Source organism: Tripterygium wilfordii, chromosome 15, assembly GCF_013401445.1.
Source record: "Tripterygium wilfordii isolate XIE 37 chromosome 15, ASM1340144v1, whole genome shotgun sequence".
Lineage (NCBI taxonomy): Eukaryota > Viridiplantae > Streptophyta > Magnoliopsida > Celastrales > Celastraceae > Tripterygium > Tripterygium wilfordii.
Window position 1 is genome coordinate 7,572,644 of NC_052246.1, and position 15,748 is coordinate 7,588,391.

Below are 15,748 nucleotides of genomic sequence, written 5' to 3' on the forward strand. Positions count from 1 at the left end.
TTTAACTAACGATTTTCTACAACCCATATGTTCCCCATGACTCAAGTATGTTTGCCTAGCATGCTTCTAAAAAAATTATTTGGTTACAAATAATATTTTTACCATGACATGCAAACATATTAGATCTAGTTTTAAACTTAGTAAATAATGCTAACATGCTTCTAGGTTTATATCCATACAAAAATAATTCAAGATTTTAATCACACAAACAAGGCATGAAGAGTGTTTAGAAAATAACCAACCTCTTCAATATAGAGGTCCTTAGCTTTCTTTCTTTTCTTGAATGTAAGAACCACCATCTTGATCTCTACCAACTTGAAACGCTTATATTGTTTCCTTGGTATTCCCCTTAATATTCTTATGAGTGAGCAAAGCAATAATCACCGATTGGTGGTTGACGTAGAACGGGCTGAGGAAGAATTCCTTAAGAAGTTGGAACGTGTTTGGAGGAAGCCAAATCAAAATCAGAATTGAAGTTGCTATTTTGGGAATTAAAGATTTAGTTTCCAACTTTGACCCTCCATAACTTTTTATTCCCTTGTGTGTTTCCTTATCATAATATGTTTTCGAGGACTGATTTTGAAGACCTAAAGTTCAGATTCGGAAGGAGATCAAAAAGGCATTGTTTTGTAGTCCAACGGAGTTAATTAATTGCACGTTTTATGTTTCCAATTTTCCAATTCTAGCTTAATTAGGAGTCCAATTAAGGTTTGATTGTTTTGGTGGTCTATAAATAGTCTCATAAACGTTTGTAATTGATACATTCAGTTTTATTAATAAAATTTCTTGATATTTTCTCAATTGTTCTTGGTGGATTCCAAGTTTCTTGATTTCGTCGTGAACGAATTCAAGTGTTCTAGCTTCCGCACTGCGTTTGGTGGTATCGGAGCAAGTCGTTTTCCTGTCGGATATGTCTAACACGGAATGGAATCGTAATTCCAATGACGCTGGTCAAGGGATAGATGATCTATGGACTGTGTTTGATGAGCATAGGCAACATATGACAAAACAGATGGCCCAACAAAGGCAACAGATGGCCGAAGTTCTGCGTATGCTTGGCGAATTGCTAGTCAACACTGGCCAGAATCAACTGGCAACAAGGGAGATGCTCGTGATGTGGCACAAGATCTCCCTGATGACCGAGGCAAGCTTATTGAGAAAAATTATCGCAGACACCAACAACATCATTCAGTTAGTGATGATGATTTGAAGTTTGATGAAGGTGGGATACTGTATGAAGAAAATTCAGAAGATTCTCAATTAGCCGAAGGAATTGAAACTAATCAAATCTCACAAGAGCCCAAGGAGCATACATGTTTTAGTGATTTTACAGAGAAAGAGTTGAAAAATTGTTCAAAGAATATAATGCAGGTTGAGGTTATGGAGAGTAAAGAAGAATTCACAAGTCAAGTTTTGATCGAAGAAGAAGTTAGAGAAGAACGTATGCACCATAATGACAAAATTGTTGTGATTGAAGATGTAGATTCAATTGAAGGCCATATTATTCACCAATCTCAAAATTCTATAAATTTGGCAACAAAGTGTGAGACGCAACATGTTGATATTATTGGGGTTGAGGATTCTAATTGCATTATTAACTCCTCAATATTAGAGATTGTCAAGGAGTTGATGTTGAGAACTATGAATTTGGGTCGTCCAAATTTCATGGAATTTATTGAGTTCATGAGTATATTGAACAAACTGTATTATTCGAAATACTTGTTTCTTTGGGATGGAAGAATACAAATTCAACCAATGGACTCAAAGACTTCAAAGGATCAACTCTCTTTGAGTATCATGGTGAAGACAACTCTTTTTAGTCAACTCATAACTCGAGGGCAAGTTCTTTCCAAGTGGAGGGGAATGACGTAGAACGGGCTGAGGAAGAATTCCTTAAGAATTTGGAACGTGTTTGGAGGAAGCCAAATCGAAATCGGAATTGAAGTTGCTATTTTTGGGAATTAAAGATTTAGTTTCCAACTTTGACCATCCATAACTTTTGATTCCCTCATGTGTTTTCTTCCTATAATATGTTTCCGAGGACTGATTTTGAAGACCTAAATTTAAGTTTCAGAAGGAGATCAAAAAGGCATCGTTTTGAAGTTCAACGGAGTTAATTAAGTTTCCCGCACGTTTTATGTTTTCAATTTTCCAATTCTAGTTTAATTAGGAGTTCAATTAGGGTTTGATTGTTTTTTCAGTCCATAAATAATCTCATAAACGTTTGTAATTGATACATTCAGTTTTATTAATAAAATTTCTTGAGGTTTTCTCAATTGTTCTTGGTGGATTCCAAGTTTCTTGATTTCGTCGTGAACGAATTCAAGTGTTCTAGCTTCCACACTGCATCAATGGTGAACCAAAAAGATCAAACACACGGTTACTATTGAGGATGAATTGACGCAGTGTGGAAGCTAGAACACTTGAATTCGTTCACGACGAAATCAAGAAACTTGGAATCCACCAAGAACAATTAAGAAAACCTCAGCCCGTTCTACGTCATGAACACACGGTCTCCTTTTTATGAGCACCACTCTAGGTTATCTAGTATTTTTTTAGGCAAAGATTGCCTCATACAGTGCTTATCAAAAGACCATATTTTTCTCAAGGACAATGCTAGAGACCCCCAAAAGATTACCCCAAAAAGTCCTCAAATCTATGAGGCATTAAAATAGCCATTGATTAAAAACACACATATATGACCCACTTCACATCCAACACTGCACATTAAATGGGGGTCTTTCGGGGGTCTGAAGCATTATCATTTTCTCAATCTCTTTAACAGGAGAAAGAATTGTGTATTTATGTACAAATAAAACAAGTCCCGTTTCAGGTTTGTTTTCCAATTAAATTGGAATTAGGAGAGCAAAAACGGTCCAATTAAGTTTTGTTATTTCCAATTATTTAGGAAGTAAACAAAACAATCGAAGATGCCATTTGCATGTAGCAACGGCGCTGACTTGAGCATTCCTTATTCGGCCCGCTGTGCCTTGCATTGCATGGTTTAGGCCCAGCTTGGCCCAATACTTCAAGAATTCGAGTCTCAAATATTATTTTGGTACGTGGTCCATTCTTGATTTTAATTTTGATTATGTAAAATATTTATTTTACATTCTAAATTAAAATTCCGAGACTTATTATTTTATCATAAGTACACTTATAAGAATTTTGTATATCTTAACAAAAATAATTTAATCTTAGGGTTATCTTTGGAAAACCAAAACCCAAGAAAATTATATCTATTCGTTATACAAATTATATTCTTATAATATCCCAATAACCATTGTGATATGGTGAATTTTGCCGATCTTCCTTAAATAGGACAAGAGACTAAAATAGGGCTACCAAGAGGACTCCGCAGGACATACAAATCTAGACTTCAGAAATATTATTCTTTACCATCAAGCCTTATGACTAGAAATAATATTTCAATCCAATGTTCGTCTGACACCACCTGAACTATGGATGAACTCCCAGAGATGTATGATTGTTACATCAAGGCTTTTCTTATTTAGAAACCTATCCTTAACATGTGGATGTGTACGAATATATCCTCCATGCAACACCTGATAAGTTGGAGTGAGAGTTTATGTACTATCAAACACTCCAAAGTCCATATTTCCCCTGAGCTCTCGGTTCCTTTGTATCTATCCACTAAGCGTATTAGATTGACCCATCGATCAATCTAAGTATCAACGATTGATCCATAAGGATCACTGTGCACAGTTTCTGGGTAGATTAATTTAAACCTCTCAGGTGGGTGTTTACACTTCCGTAATCCGAAAGTACATGAATGACTATATTGTAGGTGTGCTCCCACACCCTAGTGGCATACATCCAACCCATCGAGTATATAGACAATAGCGCATGTCTAACTCATTGATGAATCGAAACGCACAAGCTACAAGTGTGAAAGTACTAACCTACTCAAGCTTAAGAGATATCGTACTCCCACAACTATAAGATGAACAACAACTCATTGATAGTAGTTATCTGGTTGTTCTTTCCTATGTAAGTCCGTCAATATATGTTGCCTTACATACACTTGTGCATCAATCCGAGAATCCTCTCAAGTATTCAAGACAAACCACTCCCTTATTTGGGGATGTCCATACACTACAACCTATATCAACAAAGTGCCTAGCTTTGTTAATCTGGTTCCGACTAATTTATTTCGGATGTAATAGTCAATCTTGTGTTTATCTATACTCACACATAAAGTGTATCTGAGTATCCAAGATTACTATAAATAACATCCCTAAACGTTGATGAAACATTCATACATAAATAAAATATTAAATAAAACATTTAAAACACAAATGCAACATTAAAGTGTTTATCCATAAATTTCAGAACTGTCATCATACATGGTATATTTTTAGGACACAATCCCAACATACTTGTCCATCACTTCCTTGGCATCTTTTTAGACCTCATTGGCCTTTTGTTCCCCAGATCTACGTCTTGGTAGCCTCTCATTTCCTATTTCCGCTGTTGGCGTCGACTGCACGTTAATAGAGATCAGTTCCGGAACAGACACTACGTTAAAGGGTGAGAGGTCGCGTGTTCGACTCTCACCAACAACCCTCCTAACGGAATTGGAGATGGGTTGGGGGTAGCGGTCCATGGGCCCAACTGGATCCTGCGGGATGGGCCGTTACACTTAATGTAACCAAACCTTGAAGATTCAATAAACTTGGTTTCCTTATTTCTTGATTTCTCTATCTTATTGGTTGTCTATGGGTGTGCTTAATGCTTTTGGATGCTTGATCATCATCTAAATGCTTTGTTGCCTAGATTGAGACCGAAAGGAGATATCTAGGGTTTGCCTCAAGCCATAGATAACATAGGGTGCATGAACCATAGGACTATAGGTTTGTGACTTATGCAATCGCTAATTGATTTCCATAGTTCTTAATGGGATTTCGATATATTAGTCTGATTGTTAGGAATAACAGGGAATTATATTGAAAATATGTTTGATGTATCTAGGAATAGAACATTGAATAGGTAGGGAAATCGATTGTCATTATTGAGAGAGGAATTAGGGATTAAGGGACCAAGGGAGTTGAATTGGATAGGTGAGATGAAATTAAGTACCCTAGTGCTTCCCATCTTTGATTAGATTTGTGATTACTTAATTGCTCGTTTGTTCTTTGCTTTAGTTTAGTTTAAAAACAAAACCAATCACACATCTTTTTTCCCAATTTACATAGCTGTTACTTGATTTGACATTGATTTCTATTGCCAACATATCCTCATGGGAACGATAATTTACTCATCTCTTTATTACTTGTGCGATTTGTGCACTTGCAATTAAATCCATATCACTCGCCGACTTCAAACAAACAAAGTTGTGCATTATTATACACGCCTCTTCAGGCTACATATCCTATACATGCCTCTTAAGGTTATCTGTGTTATACATACCTTTACATACCTTTTCAGGTTGCATTTGCTCAACCATTTCTAGTTCTATGTAGGAGCACACCACGAACTACTCTCCAAGATGAATTCGTCTTCACACTTAGAGAGTGGGGGACAATTGTACGTAGTTGCAAAAAATTGTGTGGCCCCACTGGGTCATGTAACGACAAAACCAAGCTGGACTACCCATGTCCACTGGTCCAACCAATACACTTGGGCTAGTATTTGGGGCCACTCTGAGGCCCACTTGCAACCTTAGAGGCATTGTCTATTAACCATATTGTCACCTAGTAGCGAACATGTTGTCTGACACCATGTCTGACTTTAACAGCTAATATCTTTCTCTGTACTTCTGTGTTGTATTTATAGTAACTCGCCCTTAGACATGAATTATGTTTCGAAGTATCTTTATTGTATTGGCACCGCCACAGTGAAGGCGTTGGCAGGGTTGAGTGTCGACTTATCATATGATCATTCCTTAAGGGAGCGTCACCAGGTATGACCTTCTGCCATACAAATATCCATGCATTAATTGTCGCCTACACTACTGTCCATATCCCAGCCAACACGTATCATAATCATTTCATATCTCAATATCCTTATCCTACTTTTTGTCTGCCAAACATGACCCAACCGAGATACTTGACTTTCGTACTCTTACACCATGTAATCCTATCCAATAGGACACAAATGGGTGACATAATTCCTGAGGCCAATCTTCACTTTTACATAAATACTCTTCTCCTACCATGGAGAAGAGGATCGATTTTTAGAATATTACAAGCTAGAAATCGAAACTCTTTGAACCCTCACTAAATAGACTCAAACAAAACACATAGACCATCGCCGGTCTTCCACCTCCGATATGTACTAACTTGATCGTCCGAGCCTCTCAGTTTCAACGATTGTTCTTGTTGTGACGTTCGTAGGATTCAAAGGTACAAATGAGCCCCTCGAAGATAAACGTTGACTATTCAACAATTACAATTATAGAATTTACCCCTGCATGAGAGGATTTCAAGGTCATCACCATTGATGAATGATGACCTGCCAGAGAATTGTCTACATTTCACTGTCCTCTCTGAATTGAAACACGAAACAGAGATCCCAAATGCCGCAATTGATTCTCAAGATCCTATAGCATTACCATTCTCTTCAGGGACTACAGGGTTCCCAAAGGGAGTAATCTTGACACACAAAGGCTTAATCACAAGTGTGGCACAACAAGTCGATGGAGAGAATCTGAGTCTGTATTTGAGACTGGAAGATGTGGTTCTGTGTGTGCTTCCGCTGTTTCCTATATGCTCGATGAATAGTGTGCTTTTGTGCTCGCTTAGAGCAGGAGCTGCCATTTTGTTGATGTAAAAATTTGAGGTTGGGGCATTGTTGGAGCTTATACAGAGATACAAGGTGTCCGTGGCTGCGGTGGTGCTGCCGCTAGTGTTGGCGCTGGCAAAGAATCCAATGGTGGCCCAATTCGATTTGAGTTCAATTCGGGTCGTGTTGTATGGGGCGGCTCCGCTTGGGAAAGAGCGCGAACTGGCTCTCCAAGTCCAAGACAGGCTGCCTCTAGCCATTTTTGGTCAGGTTTGTAATAATCAAACAAAAGTATCTTTGTCATTTTATGAGAGTATAGATAAGAATATTTTAGTCATTTTGCTTGGTGGACATCTTCGTAATTTTGGGGCAAGATAAGCAGACAATCTGAAAATGGTGTGGGCTCCACAAGCTACTTTGAAATCAATTAGGAGGAAAATACACTTTTGGCCACTGATAGATAGCCCTTGTTACAACTCAATCCCTCGCTTTTCATTTATTTCATTTTGTCCACTCAGTTTACACTAGTGTTTCACGGGCATAATTTCTTTATAACCGGTCAGTCAAACAACTGACCTGAAGCAAAAAAGTCAAACTAATCATTTTTTAACCAACTTTTGCATAGGTGGATATTTATTTTATAAATTTTTTAAAGAAAATCCAAATGGCACATTAAGAAATTGACATTTGAAATAGCAATTAAAACTATCAGAACTTATCAACAATGTAACAAAAAAGCCCCCGACAAAATAAATATGTAGCATAATGGTCCAAAATAATTGGGGTGATCATACCAGAATTTGAGTACTCATTCCATCAATATTTTAGTACATATAAAAAGAGCCCCAGAACAACTTAAACATATTAGGAAATATATTAAAACAAGAACAAAACACACTCAAGCTTGCTTAGTAGTGTAACTGTTAGATTCTTGTGTGGAATTAAGCATGGTTGTATATCTTGAAGATGAGGTGGCACCTTATAGGGTCTTTGTGGTGGTTGCTCTCTTGATAGGCATTTTTATCTAGTTTGAGCACCACCTCCACCAACAACATTCCTCCTTTGTGCAGCATCACCAATAAAGATTAATCCAGAATGAACGACAGAGCTAGTAGCAGAGGGACCAACAAAACCACTAGCATATGCTCTAGCATTGTATCATTTAGGGTTTTAAGAGATCCCAACGTTTTCCCTCTCAAATCGCACGCCTATACAATTGGTGCCCTACCACTAACAGTGACAACTCAGCTTTTCATTTGCCATGTCAAGTTTTTGACGAAAACCATTTGGTCAACGTGATAGGTCAGTAGTTTGACTGCCCGTATAAAGAAATTATGTCTGTGAAACACTTGTGTAAAATGAGGGGGTAAATTGAAACAAATGAAACGAGAGAGACTGAGTTGTAATAGGGGCTATCTGCCAATGGCCAAAAGTGTACTTTCCTCAATCAATTAGAGACTCAGACTATTTGTGGTGGATATTCAATAGCCAATGAATTGGTGACTCCCTCTATTTATGATTTATCTTGGGAAATTCCCAATCCTCTTCATTATTAGTTGTATATAATGTCTCTGTCCCAATTTGTTTGTCATCCTTTTGAAAATCCAACTTCTTAAGGAGACATCTTTTAATGCAATTCAACTCCACAAAATAACGTTGTTATTCCAAATTTGTCCTTATTTATGGTCCTACTTTTTTTTTTCCCTTGAAACAAGGATAATTAAAGTAAGAAGGATAATATTGGAATACAATAACAAAATTGTTAATTAATGAAATAAGTGACACTAGTTTTGGGACATCCCAAAATAGAAAGAAGGACAAGCAAAATGGGACAGAGGGAGTAATCTTTAAAACTTAAAAAAAAATATTAATTCAATTGCTTGCTTGAATCAGGGTGGTAGTTCGAGCTAGGCTAGGTGTTTTATAAAATTTATTGTTGTCAATATAGGCTAATTCATAAGTTGTGAAAAATAATCAACTCTATAAACCATGAAATAAGTTGTCGGTTATTTAGTGTTTTGTGAAGTTTATAGCTGATGCTAGTTTATAAGTTATGAAAATTTTATTTAAGATTAGTTTAAAACGATAGAATAAAATTTTTTTAAAAATGAGAATGGTATAAATAATTGATTTGCTATTTTATGAATTTTTAATTTTGGTAATTTTTTATTAAATTTAAGTTTAAATTTAGAAATTAAAAGATATTTTTATATTTACAAATTTAAAATTAATATTTTAAAAATATAATATTATCTTAAACAAAAAAACAAAAAACAAAAAGCTCTTAGAAAACAAAACTTATTAGAGCTTATAAGTTAGCTTATATAAGGTATTTGGCATAGCGTTTGTCCTTTGTACCAAATAAGCACCTTATAAAAGAAAACTCGAAGAGTTTGGGAGGGGAGCCTCTCCCTGCTTTGGCGCCCCCTCCCCCTTCTCCTTCTCTCTTTGTTCACTGCCTCCATCTCCTCTTTCTTCTTTCCCATCTTCTCTCTCTCCTTCTCCGCTTTCCTTTTCTTGGCCTCTATTCTCCCCTCTTCCCCCTATTCTTTCCTCTTCTTTTTCTCCCATGGGTTAGATATGTCATTTCTTCACCCATATATGTTTTATTTTTGTTATGTTTTTGTGATTTGAATAAGGATTTTATAGGGATTATCTTCTCCAGATTTTGATCTCCTCCAGTTGTCGTGGATCTTCAATCATCGGCATTTCTGATGTTCCGGCGACATTAATTCAGAATTTTAGTGATGAGATTTTAGATTTGAGGAGGTTTGACCTCCTCGTTTGCAGGGTTGCCAATATATGATTGTAGATCCAAGTTGTGATCTGTGCTTTTTTTTATGTTTAGTTTTTGTTACCCGGTTTAGACCAGTAGAGTCAGCTCGTTGGACAGTGGTTCGGCGTGTCTGGTGTAATCTGGTGTCGTCTAACAATGTCTAATGATGTCCGGTTTAGTGTTTGTGTTTTATTACTTTGTTCTTGTTTTTTTGGTCCTTAGGTTGTATTTCACTTTTATGATGACCCCAAGTGCCTATGGACCTCAGTTACTCAATTTATTGAGTGACCTAATACAATGAGGCGTATGACCTTCTTTTCAAAAAAAATAAAAAAATAGCCACTTGATAAAACGTGATAAACGGCATATTAATCACCTTATTATAGACAGGTCAGTTTTTCATTCCTATATAGTATGAATGTACATATGTATACTATGCACATTTTTGAAACCTTTTGTTTAGAAAGAGTTGTTATATCATCAAATCTGTAGGGTTCACTTTGCAAAATAAAATAAAATCTATAGGGTTAAAGAAAGTGACATGCTGGTTTTTTAGAGTTCTTTTTTCATACAGGCACTCTACCAAATTTTAAATACCAGCATAGCATCCATAATTTTTTTTTACTGAACAGGCATTTGACGTTGTTTGCAACAATGTCATTATAAATGACCCTACTTGAAACAGCATTATTGAGGTTATTTCTAAAAAAATTTGAATGACGTATTTTGCAAGAGCGTCATTCAATTTTATCAAATAATAATTAACTTTTTTTAAAAAATGTTATGCACTTCATCGGAACTTTTTTGAAGGCACAGATCCATAATCGCTTCATCTTCACAGATTTAGCCATCTCCTCATCTCCGATTCATGTCGATTTACTCATCGTCTCATGACTCATCTACTTGGGAAGTAAAGCCCTTTCCTCTATATCTTCTTGCCTCAAAACACAACAACCCCTTTCAGATTAGGCTCCATTGGGTAAGAGAGGTTAAATGCCTAACATGGAAATCGAGTTTGATGAACTCGCCGATAAATCGAGCTTTTCTTTTCTTTAGCAATTTTATAAATTTTTTCTAATAATCTTATAGATATGAGATGCTGTTTGAAAGAGCGTCTTTAGATAAAAATTGTTATGATTCATGATGACGCCGTTAGTGTTTTTTAATATTCGGTCAATGATGCTATTTGAAACAACGTCATTAGTGCAAAAAAATTTCAATGACGTTGTTTGCAACAGCGTCAAATGCCAATTTGGTAAAAAAATTTATGGGTGTTTTATTGGTATTTAAAATTTGATAGTGTCTATACGTAAAAAAAGGCTAAATCATACTTTATATCCTTTAAGTTTCACATTTTGATCGTTTATGTCCTTCAAGTTTAAAATTTACCCCAAATATCCTTAATGTTTCAAAATACTACTCATTTATGTCCCCATTTTCCTATTCCGATGAGTGAGCATCGGATTTTGCATATGTGGCAACCAGAATGATAGTGTGGCATATCCACATATATAATTCATGATTTTAAAGAAATGCCATATCATTATTTCAACCCCAACTCATCAAATACCCAATTTGGTAAAATCAGGGGAAATGCCCCTTTCTTCTGAGAGATGGTCTTCTTCGGCCACGACTTCCACTCGACAACATGGGCATCTGATGTAATAAATTCTCGCAAGTGTACAAGACTCTACGAATAGCACAATGTAAGCAAGTAACGAGGTCGATCCCACGGAGACTAGTATAATCTAGTTATGATACCTAACTTGATGAATGATTGAGAAAAGGCAGGAGAATGAAAGATTGATTCTTTCTTAAATATGCCGGTTCGTTCGTTCGCGGTGCCAATAAATATTATTAACAATGGATTAATCTTGTTCGGTTCACAATCGTTAATCCAAGGCTAATAACTCATTACGATCTAATGAACTATAACAACCAATCAATCCCCTAAACCTTGCTCATGGCAGTCGACAATTGATTTCTTTAATTCTGATTCCACTAAGACACGTGAATTCGGTTCGTTCCTTAGTCCTAGCTAGATGAGACTAATTTAGCATGCAGTTGGTGATCAAGCAATCAAATAAACAATAGACTATAAGCATGGTAATTAAAGACATGAGTCATTGAACCTAAATTATGCATGCATTAAATTGAAATACTTGCAATATTCATACTAGGCTACATCAAGCCCTAGCAAAGAGGTTTAGTTACAACTCATCTTCCAAGTATCAAAAATAAATCTAAGAAGAGAAATTATGGAAAAGAGTTGAAGAAAATCCCCTTAATTTGTTGGAATTGTTGTTGGGTAGAAAGCCTTCAGATCCTTGAATCCTCGCAACAACTTGAAGAGACGGAGTTTTCCTACCTGAAAACCCAAGAAAAGAATGTGTCCATTCCTAAACTCGTGGCCTGTAATATCCTGATATAACTTTACACTATTCATAGTATTTTATTGTGGTGGTTGAGGTGGAGGGAACCTCTGTGTTGGTGAACCGGTATTTGAAGAGAATAAAAATTAAATTAAGATAAAAATCTGGAAATATTTTTCATAAGTGGAGGATTTTAAAAGAAAATTTTAGACGCAAGAATCACTCAAATCGGATTTATATTGGATTTATTATGTTTTTTTTTAGTTAGTTGGATTTTTACATTTGGTGAGTGGCATTTTCGTAAAATTTCAGGGACTACAGTGAAGTTTTAAGTAAATAAGTTAAATACCCAGATTTCTCACTATTTACAAATACACCCTCTTCCTCACAACTCTTCTCTCTCCCGTACACCTTTCTCTCTCCTGGTGATTTTCTGATTCCGGTGACGATGATGGCTGTGTTTGGTATCAAAAGAAGCGTATTGACGAGACGAGTGTAACCCAACTTGAATCAAGTCGATCGGAGCTACGGTTAGGGAGATATCGGAGTTTGAAGTTTCGGTCACCTTGAATTTCTTTTGGTCGATCCGGTCGATTCCGGCGATGGTTTGACTTCTTTCAGGTACCTATGAGTTCATCTCATCGAGCTCTTCGATTTGATATAAGATTTGGCAGGTTTGGGTGGCCGGATCTGCGGTGGTAGTGTTGAATGGGTTTCAGCCGAGTTGACTCGGTTGACTGGTCTGTTGACCGGTCTGACCCGGTTTGCCACTGTTTGACCCGGTTTGCCACTGTTTGACCCGGTTTGCCACTGTTTGACCCGGTTTGCACTGTTTGACCCAGTTTGACCGGTTTTGCACTGTTTGGCCCGGTTCAATACTGTTTGACCGTTGACCATAGTTGACCGACCGTATTTTAATTGTATTTTCGTATATCGTGTTTTTCGGTGTAGACGGTAATCTCAGTTGAGATTTGAAGCGGGTTGACTTTCGGAGTCAGGGGTTGACGGGGACGTTTGCGTGGTATTTGCTTTCCGATTTCCAGGTAGGGGTTTCCTTACTCTTGCATGTGACTTTAGAGTTCTGATTTTACGGACTCTGACGATGTTATGGTTTTGTTGGTTTCCGGGGGTGGAAATACGACCTGTTTACATGTTGATTTATATTCTCTGTTATATATCACTGTTGGTATGTTTCTGTGAGTGGTGATTGGAGGTGTTGGATGTGGACGTGGATTGTGGGCCCATATAGGCGCCCAAATGATCGGATATGGATTTCTGATGGATGATATATATACATATACAGACCGGATATATATACCGGTGGACCGTCTGAGATGGGGTGCATCACAGGGGACGCCCTCTGGTGTAGGCTATGCTATCGGGATACCCGATCCTCATCCAGTTTCGGTGTGGACCTGGACTGGGAGACACCCTACGGGGATTAGGGTGGGTCCAGGGGTGTGATGGATTATTGGAGATTGATGTGGTGGTTACAGTGTTGGATAGCCTTATCGGCTACCATTTCACTTGATTGGATTGGTGTATGGATTTCTGGAGACCAGTGTGGGTGGTTCCAGTGCTGTTTAGCCTTATCGGCTATTGTGCTATTTGGTTTACTTACTGATAGATGTATATTTACTGTATTGCATACTATGCATTACATTTCTGGATTTATTACTATTATTTATGGATATTGGCGTTTCCTCTCTACGCCCTACTGAGCTTTGTGGCTCACCCCCCCTTCTTTATCCCCTTTCAGGTGAGTTGGATGTAGGTGATGGCGGTCGGCAGAGGGATGCGTGAGCTGGTGTGTAGCCTTGGGCTGACTCTTCAGTGTGGGTGTGAGAACTTATTGTATTGTATTTGTAGATACTATACGGTTTGGTATCGGGTAGATATATTTTATTATTCCGCTGTTGTATATGTACATAGGTGGATGTACTTTGTGGATATTATGGTAGTTTTTATTATTATTATGATTATGTCTGTTGGGTTTAGTTTTAGATTTGGGATCTGGTTGGGATCTGGTTCGAGGAATAGGGTGTCCCCTGCCGGTCACGTTCCTGTGGTATAGGTATACTTCGGTATATCTTAGGAGAGAGGGGCGTGACATGACCCCCCTTTTATACTAAGCTTTTAGTACCATGAAAACCTAATTCTAAGTAAAGTCGGAAAACTGGTCCATCGGGGTCCGCTTGAGCAGAAATGGCTGCTCGAGCGGTGGAAAAATAAACTTCTGGTCCCGCAACTCTGTTATGCTCCACTCAATCTCTCTGGGGTGCTTGAGCGGAATACTAGGCCGCTCGAGCTGTCATTTGTGCTCTAGTGGTCCTATACGAAATTCAATTCCAATTCACTCCTTTCTGACACGATTTTCACTTCATAATTTCTCGCGGGCTCTCCTACAATATAAAACACAAAGAATTCATGTACTATCAACCCAATTCCATCAAAATTACCAAGAATGAATATAGAAATACGCACAAAAGTGGGATCAAATATGTGCATATCAAATAACCCCACACTTATCTTTCGCTCGTCCTCGAGTAAATCAAGAGAGAAGAAAACACAAAATAGGTTCTTATACTCCATTAATCTCATCAATTCATTCCACCATAATCACATCCAAAACTACGTACTCATACCTCAACTCAGAGACTTCAATAAAATCATAATCAAGAACCGTCATATCCATCTCAAAATTCACAAAAGTAGTCATCCATCACATAGCCTTTTCTTCAACTTCAAACCTCACAGATAATTCTCTCAAAATACAAATTGACACCGAAGTTGGCTAAGTACTCTAAAAAAAGACGTATGTGGGCGGAATAATGTAAGAAGATAACAAAAGCCCACATACAAGTCAAGAAGAACACTAAAGAAGAAAATAAAAATTAGATCTCATCAACGGATATCACTTACCACAAATCGTGAACAATATCTCGAGTCACTTATGAAAATCAAACCAAGTCATTCTCAAGATCAAGTAGGAATTTTCAGGCTTGTAACATAAGGCTAGGGGTATAATGTAGGTAAAGGCTAAGATAAGGAGAACATAACATTCAAGAGAACCGTCTAAGTTTACATATAGCAATCCAAACCCTTCTCCAAATATGTAATTCCCAACCAATTCACAATGCACCAACACTTTTCAATTCTTAGAAGCTCATCACCATACATCAACAATATAAGAGATACCACTAATAATTCTTTTGATTTTTTTTCAACGCATGCTCTTTCTTCCTCATTGATTCTTGTTTTTTCTTTCTTTTCTTTCTCAATTCTGCATTCCACTTCTTTTTTTTATTCTTTTTCTTCACTTCCTTGCAATACCCCCACACTTAACTCCCCTCTTTCATAACCAAAGCACAACTCTAATAAACTTATCAAAGCACAACAAACAACCAACTCCCATTTAATTCTACACTCACCCCAATGGTTCTGAAGAAAATATCAAAAATTAAGTTGTCATTGAGTAAAAAGAATCCTCAAATCAAATGGGCTAAGGTTGATGCGTTATGAACAAAAAGGTTTGTGTTTAGGCTCAAAAATGGTACTAGCGATATAAATATAAATGGGTAGGTTAGAAAGGTAAACAAACGAATCAAAGAAGGCCTACTTTAATCCCTCAAGATCAACAAAGTCATCATAAGAAAAGTTCATCAAGACCTGAATTCACAAAAATATATGCTTGGCAAAGTGATCTAAACAAGGAATATGAGATCTATTTCAACAAAATTTAAGCATGAAAGAAATCATGGAGTACAAACAGAATCCCTCAAAATAAAATGATAGGCTCAAAGTCTCACCGGGTGTAAGTCTCCACAATTTCTATGTGATGAATGACACCATGCAA

At 37.1% G+C, this 15,748-nt stretch overlaps 1 pseudogene; it reads left to right on the forward strand.

Annotated features, from left to right (window-relative positions):
• The first annotated feature begins 360 nt into the window (after positions 1 to 360).
• Positions 361 to 15,748, forward strand: part of LOC119979841 — a 58,441-nt pseudogene continuing 43,053 nt past the window's right edge.